This window comes from Kogia breviceps, chromosome 1 (genome assembly GCF_026419965.1).
Source record: "Kogia breviceps isolate mKogBre1 chromosome 1, mKogBre1 haplotype 1, whole genome shotgun sequence".
NCBI classification, from domain to species: Eukaryota; Metazoa; Chordata; class Mammalia; order Artiodactyla; family Physeteridae; genus Kogia; species Kogia breviceps.
The window spans coordinates 42,024,997-42,046,682 of NC_081310.1; positions in this window are offsets into that span (position 1 = coordinate 42,024,997).

Below are 21,686 nucleotides of genomic sequence, written 5' to 3' on the forward strand. Positions count from 1 at the left end.
GGCTCCTGGCAGGGATGCAAATAAAGCGAGAGCTTTCCAGAGAGTGTCTGAAATTGGCAGTGGGCCCTCGGAGCCATCAGTGGTGAAAGCCAAAGGTAAAGCATCTCTGATAAAATCAGGCAAATGGGAGAAGATAGCTGGGGGCACAAGGACACTTGGGGGAGCAGAGGAGAGGCAGGGATGATACAGCAGCTTCCCCAATTCCTCCCCCACGAAAGCCCAGCGTTGTGAACACAAAGCCAGAAAAACACTGAGGTAGCATTCCCCCAACTGAGAGTTAAATGCCAACTCTGTCATGTGTAGAAGTGACCTTTGACAAGATTCACATCTTCTGGGGGAACCACAACTTCCTCATTTAAAACTAAGAGAGCGGGCTTCCCTGGTGGTGCAGTGGTTGGGAATCTGCCTGCCGGTGCAGGGGACACGGGTTCGAGCCCCGGTCTGGGAAGATCCCACGTGCCGCAGAGCAACTGGGCCCGTGAGCCACAACTACTGAGCCTGCGCGTCTGGAGCCTGTGCTCCGCAACAAGAGAGGCTGCGATAGTGAGAGGCCCGCGCACCGCGATGCAGAGTGGCCCCCGCTTGCCACGACTAGAGGAAGCCCTCGCACAGAAGCGAAGACCCAACACAGCAAAGATAAATAAATTAAGTAATAAACTCCTACCCCCAACATCTTAAAAAAAAAAAAACCTAGGAGAGCCACCTAAATTGCATGTCCACCTGCAGTGAGGCCACTGCCATCACCTTTACCCGGACTATGCTCAGTGGGCTCACCTTCGCCTTCTCTGAGCACCTGCTGTGTGCTGGGGGCCCCTAGGCCGAGGGATTAAAAGGTAGCAGAATACACCACCCCAAAATATGCCACTTCAGCATAAGGACTATTTTGAGCTGAAGGCAACTGAGAAGAAAATACAAGAAAAACTCTCTGCCCTCCCCCTATTTACCTTAAAAGCAGGACATAAATTTGTAAAGATGTTCCCCCTCCCCTCTCTACCAGGAAGGTCAGGAGTTAATCACCAGAGACTGAGTGCTCAATGTGTCTGCAAGAGGCCTAATGAACTTCCGTTTGTTTTTGTCTAGTTAATCTGCCTTTGTCAGTCAAATTTGCAGGGCTCAAGTCAACAGGCCTAAGGCAGGTAGAGGAAAAAGAAGAGTGTTTCCTCTCCTACAGGAGCAAAGGCCTGTGGTTGCAGGAGGTGTCCTCACTCCCACACTGCTCTGCAAACAAACCAGTTGGTGGGTCAGTGGCCTTCCGCCCTGACTTCGAGATAGAATCACCTGGGGAGGTCTTAAAATGCCAGTGCCCAAGCCAATCTCCACACCCACAAAATTAGAAACTCTGGGGGTGCTCCTGCTGTTCCCATTTCAGAGAACAGGTTCCCTTCTCCCTTTACTGGACAGTTCCCTTCTTACCTCCGTCTTAGATGAAACGTTCTTTCTCTGTGAGGACATCCTGATTCTCCTGAATCTGGGCTATGGGCTCCTCCTGTGCTGTCCTTGCCCATTTGTGCGTCTATACCCCCAACTCTTAGCTCCTCAGGAGTGGGGCCTTTAACTTATCTATCCTTTATTTGACTCAGAGTAGACGCTAGATACATAACTATTGGAAGAAAAAAAAAATGAATGAATGGATCTTATTTACATTATCATTTGCTCTTCACAGAGCTCTCTCTACCTTCTCACTAAGAATTGGAATTAACCCAAATCCAAAATTTGAGTTCAGAAGGTTTTTTTACCCTCTGCGCATGTGGAGTGTCTGAGAGGAGGCCAAGAATTGCTGAAATGAGGGAAAAGGAGTAGTCGACAGCCAGGCTTGCAGCTCCTTTCCCGCTCCTGCAGAGGTAAAGCCAGCAGAAGGAAGCCATCTCGTCCCTCCTCATCCAGGCAGGGTCATTGCCCTGGAGCCAAAGTGCCGCCCCCTGCCACGCTGCCAGGCTCCGTGCTCCCACAAAAACAGTGTGCAAGGTCTTCCCTGGAAAAAACAGGGGGGTTAGGCCTTGCAGGAACACCCCTCTAGGGAACTTCTTCATCTGTTACTTCCCTGAAGGTCTGAGGGGTCACAGCTGGGGCAGGAACTGCAGAGCTTTGACCCTAAGCACCGGCTGGTGTCTGGGCCGCACAGTTCCCAGGGCATCAATGTTTTGGTGCCCCCGGGAGGGCACAAAATGTAAAGCCAATCTGTGAGCTTAGCACCTCCGGGGAGAGTGAAGAAGCTAAGCGTTCCAGATGAGGTTTTAGTGTTGATTATCTGGGAGCCCCGTGCTGTTCACGGTGGCCACCTGGAGGTCCAGCCAACCACTGACCTCACCGGGTTCACAATGAAATCTCCTTTCAGTCCGCTCCCCCAACCCCCAAAGCGCCTTCTCTCTGTGACTTCCCCGTTTCTAGAAATAACCCCACCATCCTCCTGGCCTACATTTCGGTCATTTTTTAATTCCTCCCAGGCCCACAACTCTCTGGCTCACACATCTCCCCTCCCCTCACCCAGCCTCCCTGTAGACGCAGCCTCCCCACTGCCAACACAGAGGCCTCCTACCTTGGCCCCTGCCGCTCTCCCTTCCCCTCAGTTACCCCCCTTAGACCACTGCCAGGACAATCCTGACCCTGTGGTGCCCCCCATCAAAATTCTTACGGGACCCCACCCTCTACTGAAGAAAACACACCCTCCACGGTGGCATTAAGACTCCACAACATGGCCCCAACTTGCCTCCCTGGTCACGTGTCCTTCCAAATGCGCCCCCATAGTCTGCACTCTGCCCAAATCTCCAAATACACTTCTGTGTGCTTCTGCGTCTGCTATTTTCTCCGTTTAGAAGAAGCATCACCCTTCCAAACGTCCAAGTTCTGCTCATTCTTTGGGGCCATTTCAAAAACCTTCTCCATGAAGCCCCTCCTGCCCTGGGAGCGGGGCCAGTGGGGTGAGGGGGCGGTGGGGAGGGTGTGTCCTTGGCCTCTGCTGTCCCCTGGCCACAGCTTGAACAGTGACTTTGCCCTGTACTAGCTGAGTGAGGGTGGGAGAGACGCTTAGCCTCTCTGAGCCGAGGACAGCACAGCGTAATTGTGACAGTGCATCATAAGCGCTCAGGAAACAGCGGGTGGATACAAAAGATACAAACTCGCTTCTCTTCTTTCTTCAGGGGGCTCAGCTGAGCCAGCGGGAGGGAGCCCGCCTGCAGATACACGTGAAGTGGCATCTCCCGTCGAACTCTGCTCGCTTCAGCTGTCCGTCGGTGGCGTCCAGTGACTTCCTGGCCGGGGGCTTCCTCGAGGGGCACCAGCCTCTCTGGCTTGAGCACTCCCTCCCTGTTCCTCACAGGCCCTCCCTGAGCCCGTCGGAGCCCAGCAGGGCCAGCTCTATGACACACACATCCACTCGGGGTACCCCCACCCCCCGCGCCCACCAGAGCTGCAAAGTGCTTCCAAAGCCGCCAACGGGTGATCTTCAAGTGACATTAGTGAGGAGAAAAAAACCATGGCACGTTGGTGGATGCTAAATGGACCTCTGTGCCCTAAATCAATCACACTCAGCTAATATGCTCTCCCGGTGCCTCAGTCATGCATTAGCTCTGTGCAGATTTCCCACTTCAAGGAGGTAATGGTGATTAGTCCCACTTTCCAGGTGGGACAGGAAGACAGATGCTGATAAGGCCTTACGCAGAAATCTGACAGAACAGATTTCTGGGAGAGCGAGTGGGGGGATACACATCTCAGGGTCCAGAGAAGGGGGCAGCATTGCCTGGAGGAAGCCCAGGAGGGGACGCGAGCTGAATTCTGAGAGGGCTCCCGGAACGGAGTCTGACAGGAGAAGTGCCAGGGGGAGAGACGCTTCCAACCCAAGGCCAGCTTGTATGGTCCCCAGCAGAGAAAACAGACCATTCTCTGTGTCCTTCGTGACTTCACTGAGCGCAGAATGTGAGTCCAAAGGAACACCAGAGAAACGCAAAGCCACACGCTCATCATTGTTATTTCTGTCTGCTCCACTTATGCCCTGCTGCCTGGGGGCCTGCACGGAGGAGGAGGGATATTCTGCCACCTGACAGGGGACAGTTCCATCAAAGCCACTATAAATTCCGCAATGTGAGATTCTTTCAATTCACTTCCATGATGGCTCCGGGAATGCACACTTGTACTCCCCAGCTGCACCACGTCAAAGCACGTTTGTCAACACAACTTGTCTCCCCAGCTCTAGAGACCAACCCTCACACTTCTTTCCAAAAGTCTGCGGTTGGTGGCGGTTCAGACAGGGACCCAACCTTCACAGCTGCTGGGCAGGGCTGGGCTGGACCCCAGATTGCTGTGACCGGAAACCCAGCCTGCTCTCTCAGCCGCCCCCTCCCTTCACCTACGGCCCCCACACCCTCACTTCCTCTTTCCTAGAACAGAAATACGGCGACAGCTTCACACACTGAGATATTCCCTACACCTCTGCCTGCTCCCGGCCTTCATTCTTTTCTGCATACTTTCATTCCCACTTCCATACCACTCGGGGCTTCCTCTCCACACAGTTTTCTCTCTCCTCCTCTCTCTTCCCCTTTTAGCTTTCCTACCAAGACCCTGAGGGCACCCGTTCCTTCCGTGCTTCTTTCCTCCTCCCCCCACCCCCTTTCAGGCCTCTGTCTCCCTCTGTCCCCTCCTTCCCCTTCTTCCACCTCCACTCCACCACGCCAGCTCATTTCTCTCCAGTTCTGGAGAAAGCTGACCAGAGAAATCTGTCTCCTCCCCTTTGCCTCCCTCCCTGCCCCCCAGGCACACAAAAGGAAACGGAGGCACCAGATGGCCTGGTGCTAGCAGAGGGGCTCAGGGAAGCTGCTGCCCCACAGAGGTCCCCGCTGGGCCTGCGAGCTAGTCCAAGCTGCCGCCCGGCCCAGCCGCCCAGCTGGCAGAGGAGCAGGGCACAGGGCCAGCCTCCTCAGCACGAGGCCAGCTCCTCCCGCCCAGCCTGCCCCCGGGCCAGCCCGCGAAGGGGGGCAGTCTCACCAGCTGAAAAGCAAAGAGTGTCCCCACGTGTCTGAGCCTCAATACCAGGGCCCAGGGCCCAGTGGCCTGTGGGGACACTGGGGTTTCCCAGGAGGGAGGAAGAGTGCCTGGCAGTCTGCTCTTTCCGTGGAACAGGCTGTGCCAAGGAGGGGCTTCAGCGATGGCTGAGTGAGCCGCAGAGGAGCTAACTGTCCCCCAACTCACTGCCCCCCCAAAAAAATGCTTTGATGATGCAGTGAATAGAGTTCATGGCTACCATTCATTCAATGGTTAGTTGAGCCAGCACGAAGCTAAGTCATTACTGCAATATCCCAAGCCCTTCGGTAGTCCTGCAAGGTAAGTATTTGGATCCCCATTTTACAGACAAAGAAACTGAGGCTCGGAGAAGTTCAGTGACTCCTCTCAAGCAGAGCCAGAAAGGCAGTTAACACCACTTAGCTTCTTTCCCAGTTGAGAGTCTGTAAGTCTTGCTAAGGTAATGTTCCAAACATGGGTATCTACTCTTTCTCTTTGCTCCATTTGCCCCACTAAGGCCTTCAGGAAAGCCACCGGGTGGAGGGCGGAAGTTTCCAATCCTGGATGGCCATGGCAAGTGCCCAAGGGACGTTTTTTAAAACATCAAGATCCCAGGACCCCTCCGGAGGGGGTCCCAGCCTCTCCGGGAGACACTTGTGCAGGAGCAGGAGCTGTGGAATAAGCAGCCTCGGGTTCCAGTTACCAGTCATGTGACTTTGGGAAAAGATGCTTTTCGCTCTCCGAGCCTCAGTTTCCTGGTATGAAAACCATGGAGATAATGTTTACTTCGCCAACACTTCGTGAGTAGCGTATGGTGCCTGGCCTAGTGCCAGGCATACCATAGATGAACAGTTGATGTCAGCTCCCTTTCACTTCCCTCCAGAAACCTGAGGTTCCAGAGTCTAGACTTCAGAAGGCTCAAGAGAAAGGGTCGAAGCCCATGAATATTGCTCATGTTACAGTGACCTTTGATTTGTGCCTTAATAAAGGTCCATGCTCCCTGCTCCCGGGTCAGCCAGCTCCCACAGGGCTGCAGGCAGTCTTGACAAGCCAGCGTGGGATAGGTGATTTCCAAGGGTGGGATCTCTGCTCTCAGTTTTGAGCGGAAAGGGCTCAAAACTGACCTACTCCACCCACGAAAGGTCAAAACCCAGCCTTGCTGAGAGTTTCTGTCAGACCATCAAAGTATTGCCCGGCCTTCCTTCTCTCACCGACCAAAGCACATACGGCCAGAGCCACCGTCACTGGCTGCCCCCCTCTGGAGAGTGACAGGCTCGCCCCGGGTCCCGCCGTCCCACCCTGGCCAGCCACCATCAGCCCCTCAGATCACTCTCTCCTGCCAGCCCGGGGCACCTCCTAGCCCCTGCCCAGACCCACTTTCCCACTTTGAAAGGCGACGATCCCCAAATACTCCCTTCACTATCGACACTCAGCTAGCCACCCTTGAGGGTGAGCCTACTGCCAGCAGCCTGGGTGAGAATCTGTCCTTTTCACCCTTTTAACAGGGGAGAACTCCCAGGGATACTGAGCTACCTCTCTAGAGTATACTCAACCCAACATTCAGCATTGCAAGCCACATGGAGGAGCCCTGTCACACAGGCGCCACACGGGGCGCATTCATCTTCTCCTCCTCCCACCCGAGAAGCGAGGGAGGCAGCTGCCTTTCTCCTCATTGTATAGACGAGGGTCATTCACATGAGCTCTCACGGCTCGTGGGTAGTGCGCTCAGGATTCAATTCCAGGACTTCTGAGTCCCAGATCAGAGCATCTTCTACTCCACTGTTGGCTACCCCTCTGCAATCTGTCTTGAATCTACTGATTTTTCTCCCCCTTTGCTGCCCTCAACTGAACCCACCATCCCAGCTCACCTGGGACACGACAACAGCCTCCAGCTTGGTCTCCTCATTCCCATTCTTGGTCTAAAACCCGCTTTCCATAACAGCCAGAGTAGAATGGTCCTTTTCAAGAAGTGATCGTGTTACTCCACCACCGCGTGTGAAAGAAAATCTACCTCCTCACTGTGGCACGTGAGGCCCTCGGTGACCTCAGCCCTGCCACCCGCTCCCAGCTCATGCGTGCCCCCTTCCCCTGAGACTCTGCATTCCAGCCACACTGGCCTCCTTTCCGGGCCTCAAGCTTTTGCCAAGGCCTGGGGGCTTTGCACTTGCCATTTCTTCTCCTCTCCTCTTGTCACTCTACCTATTATCCTATTTTAGGTTCTTCATAGCACTTATAACTATTTGAACGTATATTATTTATTTACTTCATGGGGAGTTTTTGTTTTGTTTTTATCCACCTCTACTTCCCAACCGTCCCCAACAATGTAAGCTTTGAAAGGGTTGCCACAGCATCCCGCGTGCTGGAACAGAGCCTGAACAGCAGTAGGTCCTCATCGGTAAGTCTCCACTGGTTGAGTAGGTGAACGCTAAGGAGGCCGCAGAGGTGACAGGCAGCAGGGCTAGGCCATGAGGGGAGGAGGCTGGGGCAGTTTCCTCCACAGTATAGAAATGGCCCTATACAGAGCCTCCCCGTCGGCCACGCAAGAAGCACATCAGGTCCAAAACATAAAGAAGGCAGCCAACTGTTTGGCCAAGGAGGGAGAACTCTTTGGAAATTGAGAGGGTAAAGAAAGGAGAACTGAAATGCTGGGTTTGTGCTGGTAGCTGTGATTTTTTTAAGGCCATGAAAGGGGGTTCCTGCAGTGGTTCACCATGAGCAAACACGAAAACTTCTAGAAAAGAAAGGGACTGGGAGAGTGGAGAGAACGAAGTGCTGTGGACTAAGATGGAAGAGGCTCCCCAGAGCTTGTGCTCACGTGAGTGGGCTCACGTGACCTTCAGGGAGGCCTCCTCCAGAAGAGAAGAAAAAAGAAGAAGAGGAAGGAGCAGGAGGAGGAGAGGGGAGGAGGAGGGGGGAGAGGAGGAGGAGGGGGGAGAGGAGGAGGAGGGGGAGAGGAGGAGGAGGGGGGAGAGGAGGAGGAGGGGGAGAGGAGGAGGAGGGGGAGAGGAGGGGGAGAGGAGGAGGAGGGGGAGAGGAGGAGGAGGGGGAGAGGAGGAGCGGGGAGAGGAGGGGGGAGAAGAGGAGGAGGGGGGAGAGGAGGAGGAGGGGGGAGAGGAGGAGGAGGGGGGAGAGGAGGAGGAGAGGGGAGAGAAGGAGGAGGGGGGAGAGGAGGAGGGGGAGAGGAGGAGGAGGGGGGAGAGGAGGAGGGGGAGAGGAGGAGGGGAGAGAGGAGGAGGAGGGGGGAGAGGAGGAGGAGGGGGGAGAGGAGGAGGGGGGGGAGAGGAGGGGGGGGAGGAGGGGGGAGAGGAGGAGGAGGGGGGAGAGGAGGAGGAGGAACAGGAGGAACAGCAGTTGTAAACAATGTAGCCCAGTGACCACAAAGAGCGAGTAGCCAGTTCCCAGATGACCTTGGCAGTGAGGATCATGTGGGGAAGTCCAAGGGTGCACCCGGACTTCAGACAGTGAGAGGTGGAGGGAGGGAAGCAGCACAGCGCCGCTGGGAAATGCTCAAGTTCCTCCTTGTCCAGCTCCTCTAACCGGGCCAAGCTCTTCCTGCTCTGAAACTTGTGCTGGCTGTACCTCTCCCACTACAGACTGTGTCCCTGGGGATACTCAGTGCTTTGGGATCAATGTGGCACATCTCTCTGGAGCATTGATTTTACTCGATTATTTGGTGGAAGGCATTGCTTGATTAAACACATAGGGATTTTCTTTTGCAATAGGTACAAGATGTATGTGAATTTTTAAGATAAAATGGGAGTCTTTCAAAAATGTCATACCTGTAGTTGTCTTTATAAACAGCCCAAGGGGTGTCTACTCTCTCCCATTGTTCAGAGGTATCTCTAGGAAGGATAGAACAGTCAGTAGTTCAATGCACAGGCTCTAGCACCAGACTGCCTGAGTTCACATCCAGGTACTGCCTGTATGACCTTGAACAAGTTCCTCAACCTCTCTGTGCCTCAGTTTCCCCATCTGTGGAACTGGGCTGAGAGTAATGGTACCTACTTCATAGGACAGGTGTGTGAAGTGCACAGGGTAAGCACTAGGTAAGTGTCAGCTGTTTCACTGCCCAGGACACTTGATTCCATGCCACCTCGAACTACCTTCTCTCCCCAGCAAGAGCACTGGCCACATTGGGAGTGGGACAGTGGTCTGGCTCTTGGGCATGACCCATGAGGTGCAGGCACCAGCAACTTTCCCCCCATACCCTGCCCCCTCCAGAGAAGAGCTTGGGGGGCTCTCACCTCAGGTCTCCACCCCTTGCTGCGTGATTCCCTTACTTGCAAGGTGCTTTATTCACAGTCACTATCTTCCCTTTCCTACTGACTCCTCAGGGCTGGGGCTGGGACTAAAATAAGGCAAAGTAGAGGCTTTGACGGGAATAAAGGCAGACCTACTAGAGCATGGACTTGAGGATATGGGGAGGGGGAAGGGTAAGCTGTGACGAAGTGAGAGAGTGGCATGGACATATATACACTACCAAATGTAAAATAGATAGCTAGTGGGAAGCAGCCGCATAGCACAGGGAGATCAGCTTGGTGCTTTGTGAGGAGGGAGGGAGATGCAAGAGGGAAGAGATAAGGGAATATATGTATATGTATAACTGATTCACTTTGTTGTAAAGCAGAAACTAACACACCATTGTAAAGCAATTATACTCCAATAAAGATATTTTTTTTAAAAAAAGGAGAGGCTTAGGGTACAAAATTTAAGGAGACTCACTCTCAGAGTTGTGCAAGTGTTTCTGGCTCAGTTCAGATACCACGTCCCCCAAGAAGCCCTGCCTGAACACCATCATCCAAGTCTTCTCGGATGTCCCTCACTGCTCTCACCTTTAATCAAACTGCATTGCAACTGCCTGTTGACCAGCAGGCCCCCGCACCGGCCTGCACTCCAGAAGGTCGGGCACGTAGCATCATCCTTTCTACTCTGGCAGAGCCTCACACTTGCTGAGCAAGGGAAGGAACACAGTGAATGTCTGGTGGATCCAGGTGGAAGGAATCGTTCTAGAGGAGCCCCTGAAGCCTGGCAAAGGTAAAGGAATATGCTAATCGCCCAGGTCCGGTAGTGAGACTAGAAAAGAGAAGTGAGGGAGGAGGAGGGGAGAAGGGGAGAGCGGCAGGGGCTTTGGGATGGCTTACAGCAGAAATGCCCCCAGCTGAGGGGCAGACGCCCAAGAAAGAGGGGAAGTACTTCCTTCTCCTACCTGACAATCGTGAAACTCACTCCATCATTCCTTCATTCATGCACAGGACGCTGACACCAGGCACTCTTCTTGAGAGTGAAGAGACAGAGGTGGGTGGCAGGCCCCTCCCCCAGGGCTCCCGGAGGCCCTCCCCCCCCCCGCCCCCCCCACCATGAGCTCTGCTCTGTTTCTCCCTCTTTCCATGCTGATGATGCACCACTCAGGCCTGTGCCCCACGTGCCTGATACTGACATGTAAGTCACAGCAACCTCAGTCTTCAGGGCCACCTGTGACAATCCCACTGTAGGAACTGTGCTTCTGGGGAGACTCGGTGAGGTGTGATGAATACACATGAGAAAAATCAGAAGGTTGAGTGGTGGGGCCTCAGGCATTGCTGATCCTTTCATCCCTGGTCCCCTATCCCTATCGCCTCCCTTGCGACAGTCCTGATAGGCCCACGAATGGCCAAAAGACAATCCCCACGCTGGAAAACCTGCCTCCAAAAAGGAGAGGCCACAGGAGGCAGTGGAAGGAGCAGAGTGTTTGCCTGGATTTGAACCCCAGGTTTGGCAGGGAACCGCTGAGTGACTATGCTGTGCCATCTAGGCTGTCTGTGCCCCATCCCAGCCCTGCTGAGTAGATGACATGACATATGCAAAGGCCCAGCACCATCCACAGGGGGCTTCAACCAATGCTAACGCTGTTCCTTTAAATAATGAACTCCACGATTTATCCAGATAGTTTTATAAAACTTCTTTGTGTGATTGGTATGTTGCAGTGTCTCCCCCACTTAAAACATTATTTTCTAAGGCTGTTCATTCGTCAGATACCCACTACAGTGGTCAAGTGATCAACCAGATCGTTCTGCTTCTGGGCAGCAGAGACCCAAGCTCCATTCTCGGGACAGGTAGCACAAGCGAGGGGCAACCATCTCCACCCCGGGCATCTGGAAATGCTAACCAAAACGGGGGAAGCTCGGGTTAGGTTGCACACAAGGGAACTGCAAACAGGTCCCAGGCCTGGGGACCTGGAGGGGAGACATGGCACCACGGGTGATCAAGGTCCAGTTCAAAAGGGCCTTTTATTCAGAATAATGGGTTTGCCTTTATCCTGAAAGCTACAGAGAGGTACACTTCAGCAGAAGGTTGGACAGGAAAGGGTGGGAATGGCTCTAGGCAGAGGCCAATGTGATGAGCTGGCTGATGGATTAGCACAGTGGACCCAGGAATGAAAGAGAGGAAGTGGAGTCAAGAGATGTTTAGATGGTAAGCAAAACAAATACAGACATTAGGGATGAGAGAAAGGGAGTTATCTAGGCTAACCTCCATATTTCAGGCAGCTAGACCAGTGGCGATTAACTTAGGTAGGGAACCCAGGAGGAGACGATAGTAGTGAACTTGGTTTTGGATAAAATGAAGGACATCTAGGTGGTGTCCTATAGAACTTGTAAGCAACACTGTGTTCATTGAGTCTGGTGAGTACTCTTAGGCCTCCCAGGTCCTGTGCTCTCATGTGTAAAATGGGGTTGATACCTACTTCCTAGAATTATTGAGAGAATGTTCACTAAATAAGATAGCCACGGGAAAGCGCCCAGCCCTCTAGCTGGCACATATTGGGAATTCCTTGAATATTCGCTGAACCTGAAGGTGATGGTGACCATAGATGTTTCTTTGTTTGAATACCTTTACTGCATGTGTTCATCATGGTCTCCTCAGGGCAGTTCTGGCTGTGTGGAGAGGACCGTGTTCAGGGTTGCCAGAAGACCAGCTGCTGAGAGAGGAGCTCTTTGCATTCACCTCATCAGCTCCCACGCCAGGGATGCACCTCGCCTCTTCTCGCACCCTGACAGCCTCCCTGCCCCAACGAGATTCCAGACAGGGAGGTGCTCCTGTCTGACTCAGGTAAACTGACATGCAGGGGCCCTGAGGCACATCTTGCCCTGGGAAGACAAACAGGTTTTTATTACCTCCACCTTAGGACAAAGCCCCAACCTCTCACTGCTGTAGGAGGTTTCATTCCCAGGAAGAAAAAATCACCTCTAGTTGCCGTCTGCAGGTGGCACCTCCCTGGCTAGACTGTGAGCTCCTTGAGGGGAAGGAACTGGCTTCCTCAGGTCCCCATTTCCTCCTGGTACTCAGCACCATTCCCATCTGAGCACATGGTCAAGGAAGGTTTGTTGACTTTTCCTTCCTTTGTGATTTGTTTCTGCTTCTGAGCCAGGGGCTCCCTCCAGGTAAGCAGAGTTAAACGCACTCTGCAGAATTCAACAGGAAAATGTCATGCACACTGGGTCAAAGTTACGGGGGTTGGGAGCCAATAGTCGCTGCTGCTTCTTCCCCTCCTTCCCCGCTCTGCACCTGTGTCAGCCTATGATGCTGAGGGTCTCGGAGGTAGATTCCTAAGTCATGCCAAAGACAATGCATTAGGTCCTTTAACATAGAAAATTCAGTTTGCTGGCCACCAAATTGCATCACCTTTAGCAAGAAATTAAGCCAACTCCAAGAGCTTTCTCCTCCCCTATGATCTCAAACTCTGGTCTATGGAGGGAATTCCCTGGCAGTCCAGTGATTAAGACTCCGTGCTTCCACTGCAAGAGGCACAGGTTCGATCCCTGGTCAGGGAACTAAGATCCCACATGCTGTGAGGCATGGACAAACAAACAAACAAACAACTCTGGTCTATGGAGCACTGGAATGGAGCAAAAGACACTAGGGCCTAATACCTAACACACCCACGGGGACTTGCCACTAAAATAAGCCAACTGACACGAACCCACCTTCCTCCTCATCTTTATCTTCTCTTCTGCTGGGTCACCTCTTAGACCTCTCTGGCCAGCCAGTACCAGGCAGCCACGGCAGAGCTGCTTCTCATCCCAACTAGCTACAGCAGTAGCACACGTGAACTCAGCCCCATGCCCTGCACAGCAGCTATGGCATTTCAGCAGAAGGGTGGCTCCCAGACCAGCCTCCTTTCCCCCATGTTAACCCCGGGCTGGCTGGGTCTCTTATTCAGTGACAGCCTCTGACGTCCTCCCCGCAGCCAGGTGAGCAGTCAGTCATGCAAGGTCTCCACTTGGAGAACCACTGATTTCGATTTCAGAGATTTGGGAGGCCTGGGGAGACTTTCCTAAATGAGATCCCCCCTGTTCCAGCACAGACTCCCAGTTGCCTAGCAACTGTAGGAAGAGATCTGGGAAATCCAGAGCTTCCTCCACAGCCCCCTATGCTGTGATGAGCTTGGTGTGGCCGCATAGGAGGAACTGCACTGCAGCTGATAATTATCAGGGGTGACAATCATAATCCCAAACCTGCTATTACTGTGTTTACTGAGGAGCAATTGCCACAGAAGCTCACACCACTGGCCTTTCCCAGGCCCTCACCCTTCCCGCCTAGTGCTGACTAAGGGAGTAGAAATAGCCTCAGGCTCTTCCCAGGAGTAGAAGCTATAGCCTCAGAGAGCCCCAGGGCGCTCTGACACCAGTCCTGCCACTTATGCTGTTCCCCAAACCTGTGAGTAGCCCCCAGGAAGAAGGAGGAAGGCTGGAAGTGAGGCTCAGGGCACACCCCCTTGGCCTGGGTCGGGGCAGAGAGCATCCATGGCCAAGAGAGCCAGAGGTGATGTTTGGGATGCAGGGGCGCTGGTCTTGCTAAGGGGTTGCTGGGCTCCCTTTTTCTTTCCTGAAGCCAGTGGCCTGCTCTCTGCCCTCTTTTCTGAGTGGCCCGCTCAAGGCCAGGCTGAAGATGAGCTGTAGAGTTGAGGATGTTAAGCCCCACCCCCTACCCCCCACCCTTCCCCCTTCTGGTCTCCATGTCTCAACTTTGTCAACTGTGGTAAGGAAGAGTAAAAGAAAATTCCATCCCATGTCAGGAAGCCTTGTTTATGAGCTGCCGACTTAGGCTTCATGGGTGAAAAGAAAACACCCAGGCTTTCACCAAATTGTCTCTCTGAGAATGACATGTCACCCTTCCAGAAAGCTTTCCACTCTGCCTTCCTCCATGCCCTGGGTCCAAAATCCTGGCTCTAGCAATGACATCCTGATGTGGCCCACCTCTTTTCTTTGGTTTTTCTCCCTCCATGAGGCAAAAGCCAGAACCTCATGGCGCCCACCTGGGAATCCAGACCATGGGGACTAACTAATCAAAGTCATGGACTCTTAGACTGTTAAATTTTGGCATGACATTAGATATAAGCTAATCTAATATCCCCATTTTACAGATAGGGAAAACTGAGGCCCAGAGAGAGAAAGTGACTGACCCACAATCACACAGCTGGTTAATGGCAAAATTGAAACTGGAGCCCAAGCTTCCTGACAATTATTCTTTCCAGCACACCAAACTACCCCTTGATTCTGCTTGTACTTTGGGTTCAGATCACGAAAATAGAGATTTTTTTAAACCTAGCTTTGTGGGATTTGATACTAAACACTCTGAACTTTTTCCAAAAAAAATTTTACAAGGGTCTTTCTTAGCCTTTCCTCAAAGCATTGTTTTCAGGTCAATGAAAGTTGATAATATTACCCTTGTTGTCTAGGTTGGGAAACTGAGGCCAGAAAGAGTTACCCTAAGTTACAACAAAGATGTATCTAAAGTGGGAAGAAGGGTTCATGTTTCTTGACTCCTTCATCCAGTGCTCCTCTCCGCCTCCATAAATCAGGCATTGCCATCCAACTAACCAAACTTGCCAAACGCTACTATCACAGGTGCTCCTTCCAGAGACAGGCAGAACCGCCACAGTATTTTAATTCTAAGCTCACATGCTGCCTCACTCAAGTCACTGTCCTCTGAACGCCACCTCCCCTTGCTCCTTTCACGGCCCCTCTCCCAGCTTCCTCAGGCCCCTGGGGGAAGAGCACTTCTCCTTCTCTGTTGGTTCCCACTCCCAGCGGGAGAGATGTCAGGGAGAAGTGCCTGCTCAGCATCCCTGGATGCCTCTGGGGTTGTTGTCAGTGGGTGGGGGCCTCCAGTACTTTCTGAGAGCTGTAGGGTGTTCACCAGGAAGCCTGGCTTGGGAGAGCAGTTAGCAGCTGCTGCCTTGGGCTCCTGGCTCTGGACGAGGGTTTCTCTGCTGGGAATATTGCAGACCTTGTGATCACCATTGTGATCAGTGGTTTTCAAACTTCAGAATCGCTTGGGGGGCGATAAATTCAGGTTGCTGAGCCCCACCCCTTATTCAGTTCCTTATTCAGTAGGTCTGGGGTGAGCCTGGGAATTTGCATTTCAAGTTCCCAAGCAAGGCCAATGCTGTCGGTCCACACTTTGAGACCCCCGTGAAAAAGGCCATGACCTATACAATCTGGTCAGCTACAAGGGTCTGGAGTCTGGAGAGGATTGGAGAACACGGAAAGGAGGGTTGGGGCTGGGAAGGAGTTAGACTGAGGACCAGCCACCTACATTGGAAGTTTGCACATACAAGTGGTGTACACAGGTGTGATGATTTAGATGCTCATGCCAGGATTGGTGTAGCAGTTTGGGAACCGGGAGCCTAGGGGTGAAAGTCCCTGGCAACTTAGTTGCCAATTCTCTCTGTTACCACTCTCCCTCTCCTCTCAGTGGCTTCCCTCCAGAGAAGTTCCCTGAGCTTTGGCTCCCTGGTGACTCATAGGTGGGGGGAGGGGGCGAAAGGGGGAGGCAGAGGAAGCTGAGCCACTGGTCTCTCCGGGCACAGGCTGGGCACAGTAAGAAGCTCAGAGGGCAGGACTCGCTGGCCAGGTGGGAGTGGGCTCCAAATGTCTGGGACAGGCAGGAGGCAGGGGCAGGACAGCCCCAGTCACCCCTGTCTCCTGCTGGCAACTGGTCCTCCCCATCCTGGGCTCCTCCAGGGGGCCCAGCCAGAGCCGCATGTGTGCCAGATTTCCAGAAGAGCGGGAATCCAGTCCCCTGGGAAGCGGGGGTGGGGGGGTGGCTCTGGGGGAAGGGGCCCCCCTCTGTGGTGGGGTGACATCCAGACACTCACCCTGGTCCAGCCTCCCTCCCGCATGGTCCCTTAGGGCCAGGAGGCCTGGGAGGAGGGAGACAATCTCTCTGCACATCAGTGCGCATGGCTGCTCAGAGCACAGGAGCGCCAGGGACGGTGGGAAGCAGAGGCCTTGTGGCTCAAAGAGGTAATGACTAAATGCAAAGAAGGCTGACCCAGCCCTCCTGAGGGCTCATTTCCCAACGAGCTTCCCAGTAGCTAGTGGGCTTACTGTGGCCGGGACCTGCCTCACCCTGTAGGCCAAAGGGGCATATAGTGTATAATTTAAGGGGCAGCCAAGCAGATTTCCGGTCTCCCAAACTGACTCCCATCACCTATGGTAGGGCCAGAAATGAGTTTTCATTGCTTTGGGACTCAAGCTCTTTTGGAGGGAAAACAGGGGATGGGGGGCGGAGAGGAAGGATGAAAACCACTAGGATTCTTCTCTGCAGCAGAAGGATATCATCCGGGAGAGGGCGAGGAGGTCGATAGGAAGGCGAACGGGGAACAGAAAGAGAACTTGCGAAGTCACTACCCCGCACGTGGGGCCTCCCGCTTGTGCCAGAGGAGCATCTCAGACGCACCACCTCTGGCCCTGTGAGCAACACGCTGGGCCCCTCCCTGCCTCCACACCCTGGCCTCTTCCCACCTCACACCTGCCAGAAATGTTGCAAGACTCCGTTGACCAATGTTTACAGAATGCTCCAGAGAAGAATGACTCCCTTGCCAAAGGCCTGAGTCATCCGGTCTCATCACCCTTTGCTCCCACTGGAGCAGGGATCACAGCTTAGCCACATTTCTTCACAAAGAGGCCTTTTTACAAACACAGGCAGGAGGACAAGAAAGGGACCTGTAGTGAGTGCCTAATATATGCAGGGACTGAAGGAGACACTCTCGCATATATTACATTATCCAGTATTACAAAATCTTGGGTGACATCACAACACCCATTTTTCAGCTGAGGCAACAGAAGCAGAGAGGTTAAGTGGTTTGACCCAAAGACAAAGTTAGTAAGTAGCAGAGCCAGGAGCAGAACCTGGCTTCACCTGGGTTCCCCAAAAGCAGAGCCTGATTATACGTGAGTAGTATATTTGAGAACGTGATCCAAGGAGGCAGAAACAGGGCAGGAGAGAGAGCCAATACAGACAGTACACTGTGAAGCCGTCCATAGGGTCAACTGGTTGACCAGTCCTATGGGACCATCTAAGGACACTTTGAAATGTATCTCGAAATCACCAACCAGTGTAGAGAACAGACTTATGGTTGCCAGTGGGGGAAAGGGGGGAGGGATAAATTGGGAGATTGGGATTGATATATACACACTACTATACATAAACTAGGTAACTAATGAGGACATACTGTATAGCACAGGGAACTCTACTCAATACTCTGTAATACTCTACTCAATACTCTGTAATGACCTATATGGGAAAAGAATCTAAAAAAGAGTGGATATATATATATATCTGTATAACTGATTCGCTTTGCTGTACACCTGAAACTAACACAACATTGTAAATCAGCTATACTCCAACAAAAATAGTTTTTTTAAAAAAAATCATCCACCGGAAGAAAGGGGGAACCCATTTATCCACTGGCTATGGTTCCCCATTGGCCAAGATTTGTCCCACAGAGTATTAACTCCTCTGTATTTCTTTTTTTTTTTTTCGGTACGCGGGCCTCTCACTGTTGGGGCCTCTCCCATTGAGGAACACAGGCTCCGGATGCGCAGGCCCAGCGGCCGTGGCTCACGGGCCCAGCCGCTCCGCGGCATGTGGGATCTTCCCAGACCCGGGCACGAACCCGTGTCCCCTGCAGCGGGACTCTCAACCACTACGCCACTAGTGAAGCCCCTCCTCTGTATTTCTGAGCTGCATATGCACAAGGCTGGGAATCCTGCACAGAACTGGCCACAGCAGCAAAGGCTGGAATAAGGTCCCAGGCACTGAAGGCTTGAAGTGGTGCCTACGGGCAGTGCTCTGGTCCACCGCACATCCCACCACACTGTCCTAGATACACTGAGTAACTTACACGCGATCTCCAGGGCGCTCAGGGGAAGAGCCAAAATGTGAATCGCAGTCCCTGACTCCAATCAATTCATTCAACAAATATTTATCTCAGGCCTACTGTGTGCTAGACACAGGGGCTTAACAGTGAATAAGGAAAGCAAGATCCTTGCTCTTATGGAGCTTAAATTCTAGTGGGGGAAGGGAGGGGGCACAGGGGACACAGGCAATTAGCCACTGAACAAATACACAAGTGCTGATTGTGTATCAGGCACTGTGCTGAGCCCTGGGAAACCCCAGAATAAATTGTTTTCTTGTCACTGAGACACAGGAGCAAAGCACCACAATCTAATATGGTAACTGCTGTGATTAGGGTTAGGGTTAGGGTTATGAACGCCCTCTGGAGCACACAGAAGGGGCATCTTACTCCAGACTGAGGAGGGGTGGGGGGCATCAGGAAAGGCTCTCCGGGAAAAGATGAGATGCAAGTTCTTTGGAAGGCCAGGCATCTCTGGAGTTGGGGAAGGGAAGGGTGTGCTCCAGGGGGAGGGAAGAGCATGGTCAAAGACAGAGAGGAATGAGAGGATGCCATGCTCTGCAAATAATTCAATGTGACTAGATGGTGCTATATATGCAGGATAGTGTCAAAAGATGCGGCAGAAAAGATAGGCAGGGGGTGAACCACAAAGACCTGAGTACCTAATACTGAAGCATTTGGATTTAATTCTGAAAGTGAAGGCAAACTTCTTTTAGTCCTCTAAGCCCAATTAGCTCTCGAACATCTCAGCCAAAAAGGGAGATAAAACCAATCAGTCAGCACAGAAATAGACCCCAGTGACCTTGGAGCACCCGAGGATGGCTGATTTGCATTGCCTGGATTACATGTCAGCAACTCAGCTCTCAACACTTGAAGAGGCATGGTGGCAGAGGGCTCTCTCCTGGTCACTCTGTCCAGTGCACCAGCCTCGAGGACAGTTCCTCTGGGGCTGAAGAGTCCATCCTCTACCCCATCTCTTTCAGGTGCCAACTCAGCCCCTCCCCTCCTCAGCCTTGCCCATTGCAGGCAGAAATCCAAGGGCTGCCATCCAGAGGTCTGTGACACTGAGGACTTTGAGCTCAGGCGTGGTGCCTCTGGCCCGCCTTTGATTTGCATGAAATACTTACCAGGGCTTTCCAGCAGAACCCCACCACCAAAGGCTAAAACCAGAAAAGCAACCAGCATCTGGTTGTCTCCTTTGCAGAGGCCCATCACATCCATCATCTGGGCAGGAGAAGAGCTTCCTGCAGCCCACAAAGGCATCCAGCAATTTCCCTGCAGAGTCCTTGTCAAACTGAGCCCCTGGTTTCCGTTCATTCTTCAAAGCATAGAACACTGTGATGATCTGCATGCAGACAAGAGCAAAACTCCCAGCAGCACCCTTCCTGTTCTCAAATTCAGAGCAGAATGCAATTCCATGCCAGCATCCCCCTATCCAGAGTGGTTCTGAGATGACCTAGGCCACCGTCGAGGGTCCACCTGGAGTTAAGAGGTGGTTGAACACCTTGAGCCTGCAGCCAGGACCTGGGGTCAGCTTCAGAGTCCTTCCGCTCATGGGGATGGAGTGAAGACCTCAAAAACGGCTCCTAGGGCTTCCCTGGTGGCGCAGTGGTTGAGGGCCCGCCTGCCGATGCAGGGGACACGGGTTCGTGCCCCGGTCCGGGAGGATCCCACGTGCCGCGGAGCGGCTGGGCCCGTGAGCCATGGCCGCTGAGCCTGCGCGTCCGGAGCCTGTGCTCCGCAACGGGAGAGGCCACAACAGTGAGAGGCCCACGTACCGCAAAAAATAAATAAATGAATAATAAATAAATAAACGGCTCGTAACCCTAGCACTGGTATTTGGGATTTTTTTTTTTTCTCCCTTGACTTGTCCCTACCCCTAGCAAAATTCCCTGGTCCTAGATCCCAATCCTGCAAGTTCCTGGTCCGTGCTGGGTGGCCCTCCCGTGCTTGCCAGCCTGCTCCTTACAGCAGATGGTGATCCAGGGCGACATCATTCCCACAGAGGCAGCACTGGTATTTCAGTGAGAACTGAAGCTTGTGCTTCAAAGTAGACCAATATTCCAACAGAAGCTGCAGGCTAGTAGGAGTCGTGGTTAAGGGCATGAGACTGCCCCCCTTCCCCCAGGAAAGGCCCTTGTAATCACACACCCAGGTGCTTCTGGAGCTATAAGACATGACCCCCTAAAGGACATTCTGGGCATAAGACTCTGAGAGTATCCAGGACAATGGTGGAGGGAGGCTACTTAGGACACACGCAAAACAGAAGTTTCCATTCCCCAAAGATGCCAAGGATCTAATTAAACTGACTCCCAGTTGCTCCCCTGAATAGAGAAGAAAATCAGAATCTTTGCGAGGGACGCTTCCCTTTCCCCAGACATTCACCATCCTGCAGTGATCCCCTCCACCGCCACTCCACCACTCTCCCTGGCTTAAAGGTGCCTGGACTCCTCCTGAGGAGGCTGCCTAGGGAGAGGGAGGATGGGGTGCTGAGCACCAGCCAGGGAAAGAGTTATTGGGGCTTAGCAGGACTCCTCTTGCCAAGGAAGGGAAAAGAGAGATGGACCCCAGAGCTGATTTCAGGCTGCCCAAGTGCTGGGATATCATCATCTTTCTCAGCAGCCATAGCAAGCCCCCACCTGCTCCATCCCCAGGCTCCTCGTAGGAGCCAACAAAACAGATGTCTTCATAAATCCAGGCCCTCTCACTGACACATCTCATCTTTTAAAAAGACCGAGAGAGATGAAACCTCCCAGTCTCTTCCTGGATCTCAGTGACAGATTTTTCTGATTCACCTCATTACCTCCTCCTACGGGGGCCCATTCGTTTCCACCTCATTTTCCCCCCAGTTCTCATTCCTGTCCCCATCCCAGCATATCCTGATTGGGGGGCAGGGGGTGTTGTCTATCTTCACCCAGCTTTCACCCTTCCAGACATGGCCTCACTCCCTTGGCACTTCTCTCTGGATTAAGACGGGTTCTCTTTTCTGTCCCTCTCCTCCAGATCAAAAGCCCTGGAAATCTTTCAATCCAGCATCTCAGGAAGAAACAAATCACAAGGCAATGGTGTAAGAGGATGCTGTCCTCTGGTCTTTGATTAAGAAGTAATGGGGGGGGGCTTCCCTGGTGGCACAGTGGTTGGGGGTCCGCCTGCCGATGCAGGGGACACGGGTTTGTGCCCTGGTCCGGGAAGATCACACATGCCGCAGAGTGGCTGGGCCCGTGAGCCATGGCCGCTGAGCCTGCACGTCCGGAGCCTGTGCTCCGCAACGGGAGAGGCCACAACAGTGAGAGGCCCGCGTACGAGAAAAAAAAAAAAAAAAAAAGTAATGGGGGACAGGACCTCTCACTCTGGCCTGGAACCCTTCCTGCCTCAGTTTGCTCTGAGTGTTAGTGGCCTTTGCAGAGATCTTAAACCCCACCATTCACATCTCTGAATCTCCCACGGAATCTAGCAGAGCAGCAGCACAAAGTACACACTCAATAAATAATCAATGAATGGAATCCCTATAAAG